This window comes from Gobius niger, assembly GCF_951799975.1.
Source record: "Gobius niger genome assembly, chromosome: 1".
Taxonomy (NCBI): domain Eukaryota; kingdom Metazoa; phylum Chordata; class Actinopteri; order Gobiiformes; family Gobiidae; genus Gobius; species Gobius niger.
Genome location: NC_136852.1, coordinates 2840407 through 2853197, shown reverse-complemented (window position 1 = coordinate 2853197; position 12791 = coordinate 2840407). Strand labels below are relative to the sequence as shown.

General features: G+C 45.1%; 1 protein-coding gene across 1 annotated transcript in view; it reads right to left on the bottom strand.

The window, feature by feature from the left end:
- The window catches only part of LOC306976350 (uncharacterized protein), an 87247-nt gene extending 74871 nt beyond the window's left edge, over positions 1-12376 (bottom strand). Inside the window, exons 1-2 of the transcript XR_013793765.1 lie at positions 12260-12376; positions 8168-8749 (exon numbers count right to left, since the gene is read on the bottom strand). The gene's annotated coding sequence lies outside the window, so the exon portion shown is untranslated. Of the gene's footprint in view, positions 8750-12259 lie in introns of the transcript that reaches the window.
- Between the last annotated feature and the right edge of the window lie 415 nt (positions 12377-12791).

Sequence of the window (12791 nt, the reverse complement as noted above, 5' to 3'; positions counted from 1 at the left end):
TCAAACCCAGGACCTTCCAGCTGTGAGGTGTGAGCGCTAACCACTGCGCCAAGGCCGTAGCTCCTTTGTAGAGGTATCGATACTGTTAATAGCGCACAATACCACAATAAATCGGGTGAGGAGCTCAGTTACCCGAGAGGAGCTCGGAGTAGAGTCGCTGCTCCTTCACGTCGAAAGGAGCAGCTGAGGTGGCTCGGGCATCTGTTCCGGATGCCTCCTGGTCGCCTCCCGCGGGAGGTGTTCCAGGCATGTCCTAGTGGGACAAGGCCTTGTGGAAGACCCAGGACACGGTGGTGGGACTATGTCTCCGAGCTGGCCTGGTGTCGCCTCGGGGTCAGAACAGCTGGAGGAGGTGTGTGTGGATCGGGACGTTTGGGCATCTCTGCTGAGACTGCCCAAATTACGATTTAAACCCGTAATTTCGAGATTTAAACTCATACTACGAGTTTAAATCTCGAAATTACGAGTTTTAAAAGTCGTAATTTCGAGTTTAAATCTCAAAATTACGACTTTTAAATCTCGAAATTACGAGTTTAAAACTCGTAATTTCGAGTTTAAATCTCGAAATTACGAGTTTAAATCTCGAAATTTCGACTTCCTGTTGGGCTTTTATTTTTTTAACATGGCGGAAACGGGCTTCCATAATTTGTCCAATACAACTGTAATCTGAATTCTTTCACCTTGATTTGCTATATATAGGCTATGTATAATTACACACATGTAGGCTACACATTTTACATATAGCCTACCATTAAGCAGGAATTCTAAAACGCAATTTTTCTTCTTTTTTTTTAATTCTAAAACGCAAATGCACAGGAGCAGATCATATGGCACACATTTGCATTAACTTGCATATAGAGGGTTTTAAAAAAAAAATAGTCATTTCATTTTAGGGGATAAACAGGCCATCAAGTTCTTTGTTTACAATGCTGTGCAATATGAAGCTAAAATATAAGATGGAGTATTTTGATGTATTCCATTGATTTTAGTAAGTATATTAATAATAATAATAATGCATTGGTTTTATATAGCGCTTTTCTGGACACTCAAAGACGCTTTACATTGCACTATTCGTTCACTCCATACTCGGTGGTGGTAAGCTACTATTATAGCCACAGCTGCCCTGGGGTAGACTGACGGAAGCGAGGCAACCAGTCTGTGCCATCGGCCCCTCCGACCACCACCAACCACTCACTCACTCACTACATTCGCTAGGCTTCCTGGTGTTACCAAACGGTCTCCCATCCAAGTACCGACCAGGCCCTTCCCTGCTTAGCTTCCAAGATCTGACGGGATTGGGCATAGAAAAGGCGGTATGACCACAATATTCTCAAATTAAAGTAGCCTAACTGTACCTGAAAACAATTACGCTAAAGTAGTATTCTAAATACATGTTCAATGAAAGAAAGTGTTTGAATGCTATACCAGTTTTTATGTAGCTTATTTAAAGGATAGCTTCATTGAGAAAAGTAGCGGCTCAGAGCCACCAGATGGAGACAAATGGAATTAATTATAACCATTTGCGTCATTGCTTTATTTTGAATTAATTAACTCTTATGTAATTTGAGGTGTTATACATGGAATTGGTTGACAATGGAAAAACAACCCAATAAAACGGCACGAAGGTTTATTTAAAACAAATGTAAACATGCAATTAAAAAAGCAGCAACACAAAGAAACAGACATAAATATTCAAAAACAGACAGAGATACAACTGAAACATAAAAATAAAATATAAAAATGGTCAAAAACAATATAGTGCAATCGTTAAAAAGTTCACAAAGTGCAATTTGAACAGCAAAACAACAACAAATTATAGAACTAGAACATGGCCCTTCTAGCTTCCGTAAGTGGCTGAGGAGACTGCTGCTGGAGGTAAGTGGGTGAGGAGACTGGGCTGATGAGACTACTGCTGGAGGTAAGTGGGTGAGGAGACTGCTGCTGGAGGTAAGTGGGTGAGGAGACTGCTGCTGGAGGTAAGTGGGTGAGGAGACTGCTGCTGGAGGTAAGTGGGTGAGGAGACTGCTGCTGGAGGTAAGTGGGTGAGGAGACTACTGCTGGAGGTAAGTCGGCTGAGGAGACTGGGCTGATGAGACTACTGCTGGAGGTAAGTGGGTGAGGAGACTGCTGCTGGAGGTAAGTGGGTGAGGAGACTGCTGCTGGAGGTAAGTCGGCTGAGGAGACTGCTGCTGGAGGTAAGTCGGCTGAGGAGACTGGGCTGATGAGACTACTGCTGGAGGTAAGTGGGTGAGGAGACTGCTGCTGGAGGTAAGTGGGTGAGGAGACTGCTGCTGGAGGTAAGTCGGCTGAGGAGACTGCTGCTGGAGGTAAGTCGGCTGAGGAGACTGGGCTGATGAGACTACTGCTGGAGGTAAGTGGGTGAGGAGACTGCTGCTGGAGGTAAGTGGGTGAGGAGACTGCTGCTGGAGGTAAGTGGGTGAGGAGACTGCTGCTGGAGGTAAGTGGGTGAGGAGACTGCTGCTGGAGGTAAGTGGGTGAGGAGACTGCTGCTGGAGGTAAGTGGGTGAGGAGACTGCTGCTGGAGGTAAGTCGGCTGAGGAGACTGGGCTGATGAGACTACTGCTGGAGGTAAGTGGCTGAGGAGACTGCTGCTGGAGGTAAGTGGGTGAGGAGACTGCTGCTGGAGGTAAGTGGGTGAGGAGACTGGGCTGATGAGACTACTGCTGGAGGTAAGTGGGTGAGGAGACTGGGCTGATGAGACTACTGCTGGAGGTAAGTGGGTGAGGAGACTGCTGCTGGAGGTAAGTCGGCTGAGGAGACTGCTGCTGGAGGTAAGTCGGCTGAGGAGACTGGGCTGATGAGACTACTGCTGGAGGTAAGTGGGTGAGGAGACTGCTGCTGGAGGTAAGTGGGTGAGGAGACTGCTGCTGGAGGTAAGTGGGTGAGGAGACTGCTGCTGGAGGTAAGTCGGCTGAGGAGACTGCTGCTGGAGGTAAGTCGGCTGAGGAGACTACTGCTGGAGGTAAGTGGGTGAGGAGACTGCTGCTGGAGGTAAGTGGGTGAGGAGACTGCTGCTGGAGGTAAGTGGGTGAGGAGACTGCTGCTGGAGGTAAGTGGGTGAGGAGACTGCTGCTGGAGGTAAGTCGGCTGAGGAGAATGTCGGTGGATTGTGCAGGGCTGAGGGGGGCACAGGTGGATGAGCCAGAGGAAAACAAGCCGCTGGTGGAGGTGACGATGCTTGAGGCCCCAATGACACCCCATAGTAGCCTTGCACCTGGTGATGTGCGTATATTTTTGCTGCTTGAACACATAGATTTTTACACATTTTATGGCTAACATGTTACTTATAATAATTACTTTGCAATATGTATCGGATCGGCCCCTGAGTATTGTGATGCGTGTCAGATCGTGACAAAAGTGGATCATCCGAGCCCTACTAGAAGTTGCCTTAAGGGTCTGTAGAATCTTTTTTTCTACCATATCCTCGTTCTTCAAGTGTCTTTTTCCACTCAGTAAACGTTTCTTTGGCTGTGGCCTGGCAATACCAGTTTCCAAAGTACTGGTGGTGGGTGGCAGTGTCACGCTCCTTGCTACACTGATGGCACTTTATTTTGTCTGTTTTTCGCACATATTTTCTTTTTTTCCTTCCCTGTTCCTCCTCCTGTAATTTCTTTTTTCTGCTCCATTGTGTGGTGTAAGGCACATCCACAGGTGTAGAGGAAACCTGTGCCAGAGAAGAAGAGGGAAGTGGGCTTGGCCTGATTAGAAATGGTGGTGTGGCAGGGACTTGCTGTAGAGGCTGGGTAGTGATGAGGATAGTGCTTTGGACGGGGAACAGAGGCTGGGCAGTGACTGAAGTGCTTTGGGCAGGCAGCAGAGGTCGGACGAGAGGCGCAGGCAGTAGGGGGCGTGGGGTTGGTGCAGTGCGCTGGTGGTTTGGCTGTAGACTCTGGGCGGCGGGCGGCAAGCTGGGTGCAAGAAAGAAGGGTGTGGAAGCTGTTTGTTGCTGAAGGGGTGCAGGTGGAGGTACTATGCGCCTCCTTTTCAGTTGGGCCATCCCTGCAGTGTTAGGCGGGAGCATGAAACGATGAAGATCTTCCTCACTGCCAGAAGGCGTGCAGAGCTTTCCCTTCACCTCCACTGCAGATGGCAGGCTCTCGGAGCTGGTGGAAATGCCGCCCGGAGCCTTGATTCCCTGATTTAAAACAGCCCGCTCATGCTGCCTCTCTCTAGTGCGGTACCTAACACAGATGAATGTTATTATTTAACATGTATAATATAAAACAACTTTATCATTCATCATTGCTGAAAATGAATAGAAAAAATACAGAATAAGGGAAAAAAGATGCAAAGGTGGAAACGCACCAACTTGAAATTGTTGCTGTATTAACTTCTGGCAGCTGAATAGTCGTCTCCTCCATCACCTTGCAATTATTTAAAATAATTTGCCGGATATGGCGGTAGGCCAACATGATGAGGCTCCATCTCTCCTTTCTGACTCCCTCTAAACTCCGGGGACCAGGATACTCTGCACATAGCTTGACAAAAAGTGCCTCACACACTCGATTGCAATCAGGCCATTGTGCAGGACTCTTTCCTGCTGCAAAGGCTCTAAAAAAGTGATAAACACAACTTAAAATAGTCAGGTAAGTAGAAACTATACTAACTCCATAATTAATAATTAAGTAATACCGTTTTGTGCTCTCCACACCAGGTGCAACATCTTTTTTTGTTGCTCTGAATCTACCCTTTGGGAGGCTGTCCTGATATCGCCTGGGATATTTAGTTTTTTTTGGGTCAAAATCAGACAAGCGCTTCCAAAGGGCAATAATGTGGGCAGACTCCTCCCTCGTCAAAGCCAGGCTGTGGTCTTTCAGACAGAACAGGTATTCTGCCAGGTCCTGAACTGCTCTGAATCCCTCCGCATTGTCAGGTCCCACAGAGTCCTACAAAGCACATTAAAATATCAACAGCATTCCATTTCAATCTACTGTATTCAATCTTTACCTCGAGGAATTCTTTGTTATTTCTCTACAGAGATTAATAAAGTAAAGTGCAACTTATTTAAGAATTGACAAATTATGAATGCTCATGTCAAGTAAACGTGTTCAGATACTTACATCGTGACTGGTGTGGCCTGTGGATGGACCTGGCTCAGGATGAAGGTGAGCAGATGAGCCTGGAGCAGAATGGAGCAGGGCAGAGGAGACTGCTGCTGGAGGTAAGTGGGATGAGGAGACTGCTGCTGGAGGTAAGTGGGATGAGGAGACTGCTGCTGGAGGTAAGTGGGGTGAGGAGACTGCTGCTCGAGGTAAGTGGGCTGAGGAGACTGCTGCTGGAGGTAAGTGGGATGAGGAGACTGCTGCTGGAGGTAAGTGGACTGAGGAGACTGCTGCTGGAGGTAAGTGGGGTGAGGAGACTGCTGCTGGAGGTAAGTGGGGTGAGGAGACTGCTGCTGGAGGTAAGTGGGATGAGGAGACTGCTGCTGGAGGTAAGTGGGATGAGGAGACTGCTGCTGGAGGTAAGTGGGATGAGGAGACTGCTGCTGGAGGTAAGTGGGATGAGGAGACTGCTGCTGGAGGTAAGTGGGATGAGGAGACTGCTGCTGGAGGTAAGTGGGATGAGGAGACTGCTGCTGGAGGTAAGTGGGCTGAGGAGACTGCTGCTGGAGGTAAGTGGGCAGAGGAGGCTGCTGCTGGAGGTAAGTGGGCAGAGGAGGCTGCTGCTGGAGGTAAGTGGGATGAGGAGACGAAAGGAGGAGATGAAAACAATGATGAAGATGTGACAAAAAATGACAAAAAGAGACAAAAAATGGACAAAAAATAGACAAAAAATGACAAAAAATCTACAAAATGAGTTGAACCCCCCCCCCCAAAAAAAAAAGATGGAAAAAAATCTGATGACGTGAGGAAAAAGATCCATTTAGATGAGTTTTGTAGGTCTTAGCTTTCAAATGAGGCGTTCCACTGGCCTACAGGATTTGGGTAAAGCTGAACTGGAGAAAATGCTCTCGGCTCAGGCGGGAGTTAAGAGGTTAAACGCACAATATAAACGGAATGTAAAGAAAGTCTTAGTGTTAAACATTAGTTTATTGATATGCCAGTGGGATGTACAGACTGAAAGCTTATTCTATAACACTTTAACACATTGGCTGACCAAAGTGCTTTACAGAAAAAACTCAAGAACTTCATTAGACCTTTAAACATGCCAACCATTCAAGTTTAGACAACCCTCACCCATAATAAAAACAGAGCTATCGGGCTCGGGTGTCGCCATTTACATTTTTTGATCCATGATTATTGTGAGAGAAAATACTGCGTTTTTACAATTATTCACAATTATTGACCGAATGAAAGGAAACAACTGATGTTTTTGTATTTAAGATGCTTTATAATAGGTGGCGTTCATGTGAGATCACAACATTCTAAAGAGCCTATTGTTTAAAGGTCCTATATCATGCAAAATCGACTTTTTGGAGCTTTTAGCCATGTTGTTCTGCTATTTCCTTATCAAAAACACCCCCAGAGTGGTTTGTGGCTTCATTCACGCAGCTCTCAGTAATCCTCCTGAATCCTGCTCTCTGAGGCTCCGCCCTCTCCTGGTGAACGACTGAGTGTTCAGTTGTGTCGTCACAGCGGAACGGAAGTGCTCGACGTCTGTAATGTAATGTCTTAATTCTATGCTTACAGACAGATTATAATTTGTAAAACAGCCTTTTCATTATTTTTGTCGTAAGAGAGATGCAAAGAGAAAAAAAAAGGGAAAAAAATAATAAAAAGGATGTGCCCGAGGTGCTTCCAGGTCAGCTGAGGCCAAAACAAACACATCGCGTCTGAACAGATCAGTCATGTTTGCGCTGCAGCTGAAGATGGAGCTCGTTATAACTGGACACACCTGTTCTTTATTCTTACCTAACGATAATGTCACGGAGAAAAAGAAGCGCGTTTGGCTACGGAGTTTATTCAACCTTTTTGTTTTTTTTCTCTGGGATTCAGCGACTATCACCAAAATAGTGTTTTTCTGTGACTGTCACTGATGAATGTTTGGTGAACCTTCGACTGAACCAAAGTGGATTAACTTTTATAACCAACGCGAGTCCCACAATGTAAAAAGCGATGGACCAGAGGGTGAGTCAGTCCAAACGCGGGTTAGCTTGTGTGTTAGCATATTAGCATGTGTGTTAGCATATTAGCATGTGTGTTAGCCATTTATGAAGCTGTGTTGCTGATGTCAACTCTTTATAACTGCATCGTGAAGCAATTTCACTTATTGTTGTTTATTTATATTACGGTAAAGTATGTGCGGAGAGAGGGGGCGGAGTTAACTGAATCGAAGCGTTGTGTCTTCCGGGTTTGAAAAATACCTCCTGAAAACACTTATATTTATCACAAAAATTAGTGCTCCATAATGGTAGAGGTACAATATATCATATAAATGCCTGTACTTAACTTTGGAATGGCTAAAATAGCAGGATATAGATCCTTTAAAGGGACTAGATGCAAGTTGGCCATTTTATGCAGGCAGTTGTGGTGAACAGGTCTGAGCTCATTCTACATGTAGGGGGAGGAAAATACTTCATTTGAACATTTTCAAACTCTGTATAGTCCCTTTAAAATTGAGGTGGAGGGCAAGATTTTTTTGTCTTAGTTTTTGGTTAACCTCTTAACTCCCACCTGGACGGATCCCATTTTCTCCAATCCCAAATCAAAAAGCTTCTTGGGGGAAAAAGCACCAAAACAGCCACAAAAAATGAGAAGAAAACAAGGATGTAAACGCAACAAAAAATGCCAAAAAAAAAAAACATGAAAAAAAGGTGACACAACACAGCAACAACGCAAGGAAAAAGATCAGTTTTGTGGGTCTTAGCTTTCAAATGAGGTGTTACACAGGCCTATAGTGAAAGAGGACAGAAGGCATTCGGTTTAGGCGGGTGGTAAGAGGTTAATATCTCAGTCATTACTGGGGGAATCTACACCGAACAAAAACTGTCTCCAAGTTCATCGTCTTCTCTGCCAGCTCATATAAACTAATGTCTAACTCTTTTCTATGAACGCCGTCCACGAGTTTTATGTTGGTCAGTAGAAAGGACTTTCAGCCATAAACATAATGTGGCAGGTGTCTGAAGCCAATCACGGTCATACATTGATGAAGAAAAAGCATCCATTTTCTCCCATAGAGTAGTATTGGCCCCTGCTGTTTTCCTGTGTGAATTCTTGTGTGTGAATCTTGCCTGCCTTTTGTAGGGAACACTTTCTTACAGACAAAGCAGCTGTAAGGTTTCTCTCCTGTGTGTATTCTTGAATGTGAAATGAGACTGCCTTTTTGGGTAAAGGTTTTCCGACAGATTGAACAGCTGTAAGGTCTCTCTCCTGTGTGAATTCTGACGTGTGCTTGTAAACCCTGTTTTGACCGAAATCTCTTGTTACAAACATGGCACTGGAAGTTCTTACTCTCAGCTCCATCAGCTCCTGACGTGTGTCCAGTGTGGACAGTGGTCTCCGGTGCAGACGTGTTTAGGGGGGAGCGTTTGGTGCTTCTGTCTCTGATTTGGACTTGGTTGTCGTGGTCTCCATCAGTCTCTGTCTCCATCTGTGCAGCTGCAGGGCTGTGTGGTTCACTGTCGGCATTATCAGTGTCAGACTCAGTGTGTAGCTCAGTCTCTGAGTGGAAATGTGTCTCTGAGCTGATGTCCTCTCCCTGCGTTTCCTCTCGGTGCTCAGTTTGTCTTTGTTGGAGCAGTGAGGACTCTTCAGTCTTCACACAGACAGCACTGGACTCTGGGACAGACCTGAAAAATTAATCAAGCATAAACATATCTAAAAATCTACAGTTTGTGTGAGTGAAATGTGTGATGTTTAAAGGGGCGGAGCCTACACTGGCAGCTGCTCTTCCTCCTGTTTGACGCTCTGTTCCTCTAGCTCCTCTTTAATCCTCAGAGTCTCTGTGATTTCCTGGTTCAGACCGGGGCCAGGACTCGTTGGGATCTGGACATTCCCTCTGACCAGTACGATTCTTGGGTACAGAACCTTGTCCAGGAGCTCCTGCTTCCTCTGGTTCTCCTCTTTGGAGCGACACAGTTCCTCCTCATACTCCGCTATCGTTCTTTCAATCAGCACAAATATCTCCTCAGCCGCCGCAGCCAGACGCTCATTCACCAGAGCTCTCAGGGTTTGGCTTTTAGACATTTTTTTTCCGAACTCAAACAGGTGTTGAAGCTTTAGCCCTTAATAGAGACAACAAAGAAAACAAAGTTTAACTTTAACAAGATCAGTTACATTTCTGGAAATGTGATGAGTGCGTATGGCTCCATATACAACACTGTGAGGTTCCTTTATTGCACTTGTGAATATGACAAAACTCTTCCACAGACTGATGAAACTTTAAGCGACGTAAGAGTCACTAAAGCCGGTTGTTCTACTGTGATAGTCTGGTTTTAATGGGCTTTGTTGACACCGCGGGTCGGTGTGAACTTTGACCAGAACATTACCGCGCATGCGCACTGACTGCTGATTTGGGTTATTATGTTGTTTTGTCTTGGATACCCCTGGCTATGTTGTTTTTTCCCTATAAAAAGAAGGAAAATAAAATGTATACAATACTGCAAAACTACAAAAAAAAAAACATCCTTTGGTCACGAGGAACACTTTCTTGCTCAGGTTTTAGGGATTTTTCTGTTTAAAAATATTAAAACAGACAGTTTGAGTTCCAAACTGTGCGGCCTCTGTACATGTCCGCACGTGTTCAGTTTATATTTTACACATGTATTCATTTTATAAAAACAAAGCAAATATTGTTAAACCTGTTCCATTGTTGCTAACGCTAAAGCTAACTATAAACCACAACACTCGCGTTAGCTTTAGCATCACATTAGCGCTGAGGATTCAGCAACAACAGAGACTGAGTCAAATCAAAGCGAAATAAAAGGCCACACTTACTGTTTTTAGTCAAATAACGTCATAAAGAAATGAATATGTTTCTGGTTTGAAAAAGTGTAGCCACGAAAGGAAGCGCGGCTAATGTTGTTGTTGAATGTGCTGACATGGTGGAAAACAGCGCCTCTACTGGACCGGAAGGAACTCCTGTTTAAGAAGTCAGGGATAATGTATAGAACGCTGGTCATTATCGGGAAAACTGAACACACACAACATAAACTTCGTACACTTTTATGAAGGCCGAAAGGTTTATTTAATGACTTCCGCGACAAATAGTTCCCAAAAGTTTGCGCGTTGCTTGGCAACGTTTGGCTAGGCTAGAAGCAACAAGGCTAGTAGCTAGCCTAGCTCCTTAGATGAAGGTGCAGTTGGAGGAAATGGTGGTGAAGTTGAAAGTCGGACTCCCGCTAACTTCACAAGCGATTCCCCCGACTTCTCTCGCAGTGACGGGACAGAGATAGTGTCCGCTGCTACGTACGCGCGGAGTGATATGAAAGCACGAACTCCGTTGATGGTGGAAAGAAATCAAGAAACGGAGCACCGACACCAGCAACCGTGACACCTGGGACACCCTCCTCCAGTGATGACACCCTCTGTCGCCCTGAATCCACCGGGCGGCAGGGGGCGTGGCCGTCAGACTGGTCACGCCTCGGAAGTAGAAAACAGCTGATAAGTGACACGTGACCGCACGCCGGTGATGCTTCTGATGGCGGCCTGCAGATGGCGCTGAAACATGTAAAGGTAAAAGATTTTCAACATCTCTAACCCGAGTGTCTGACAAAATGAACCCAAAAAGTGATACTGTAACACAAGTAGACACAATGAACGTTACGAAGTTTACACGTGGAAGGTCAGGGGTTTGAATCCCAGCTCCCGCAGGTACACACTATTGTTGTGTGCTTGGGCAAGACACTTCACCCTCCTGCCTCCAGTGCCTGAGTACATCGGTGCATGAATGTGAGCGAATGGGTGAGTGTTCCTTTCCTGTAAAGCGCTTTGGGCCTGGAAAAGGTAGAAAAACACTACACAAGTTGAGACCATTTACCATTTTTATTGTGGTTCTTCATAAAGCATCGAGACTTGGCATTACAGATCTGATACTTTGTCCCAGCCCTACACGTTTGTTCAGTGGTGACGTCATAGCTCGACTCCCGGGTCCACAGATGTGCGAGAAACTACACAAAACTCTTTGAAACCACAATCAATATTTGTGAAGCTCAACAGAGAGTTACTGAACAGACTTATTTATCAGAACCATGAGCAAAAATGCTGAACCTACTGTTATAAAAGTCATATTCCCCAAAACCAGAACATCCGGGTTAGCGGAGATAAATGCTACGCTAACTCCGGAAGTAGCGACTTTAGTAAATAATACTTTTTTAGCAGAAGGTGCAGCATGTTTGGCCAATGGTTCTGATAAATAAGTCTGAATTATACATACATTGAATAATATAAAACAATGTCAACTTTATAAACTGAATGAAAACAAATGAAACTGAAAATAACAGACCATTAAGGAAGTCATGTTGTGTGGGTGCTGCTCATGTGTGATCTGAGATTATTCTTCCTGGTAAATGTTTTCTCACAGACTGTACAGCTGTAAGGTCTCTCCCCCGTGTGCATCCTATTATGACTCCTGAGGTGAGAGGGTTGTGTAAAACGTTGCAAACACACTGAACAGCTGTAAGGTTTCTCCCCTGTGTGTGTTCTCGTGTGTATATCTAGAGTGAATTTTAGGGCAAATGTTTTCGAACAGAAAGAGCAGCTGTAAGGTTTGTCACCCGTGTGTGTCCTTGTGTGCAAATTTAAACTGCTTTTTTGGGTAAAGGTCTTCTTACAAATTGAGCAGCTGAAGGGTTTCTCTCCTGTGTGGACTCTGAGGTGGGCTTGTAGCTGCTGCTTTGTGCCAAATCTCTTGTTACAAACGTGACACAGGTGCTTCTTCCTCTCGTCCGCATCGGCTCCTGACGCGTGTCCGCTGTGGACGGTGGTCTCCGGTGCAGACGTGTTTTGGGGGGACAGTTTGGTGCTTCCGTCTGCGATCTGGACTTGGTTGTCGCGGTCTCGAACAGCGTCTCTCTCCATCCGCGTGAACGGCCCCCAGTCGTCGTCGTCGTCAGTTTCAGACGAGTCATTGTGTCCCTCAGTCTCGAAATGGAAATGTGTCTCTGAGCTGACGTCCTCTCCCTGCGTTTCCTCGCGGTGCTCAGTTTGTCTCTGTTGAAGCGGTGAGGATTCTGTCGTCACACAGACGGCACTGGACTCTGGGACAGACCTGAAAAATGATTTAAACATAAATATATTTAAAACCTAATGTCAGTTTGTGTGAGGTAAATGTGTGACATGTTTAAAGGGGCGGAGCCTACACTGGCAGCTGTTCTTCCTCCTGTTTGACGATCTGTTCCTCTGGCTCCTCTTTAATCTGTGGAGTCTCAGTCATTTCCTGGTTCAGATCAGGGCCAGGACTCACTGACGGCATCTGGACATTGGCTCTGTAGGGCTCCTGCACAGTTTGAAATGAGAAATTCAAGACCACAAGCTCCTAAAGATGACTCGTAGTTTATGTAAAATTAACCTCTTACCACCCGCCTAAACCGCCTTCTGCCCTCTTTGGCTATAGGCCTGTGTAACACCTCATTTGAAAGCTAAGACCCACAAAACTGATCTTTTTCCTTGCGTTGTTGCTGTGTTGTGTCACCTTTTGTATGTTTTTTTTTTGGTCACATTTTTGCTGAGTTTTTATAATTTTTTTGTTGAATTTTTGTCACTTTTTTGTCACTTTTTGTTTGAGTTTTTGTCACTTTTTTGCTGAATTTCTGTCACTTTTTTGTTGAATTTTTGTCACTTTTTTGTCACTTTTTTGTTGAGTTTTTGTCACTTTTTTGTTTATTTATTTTT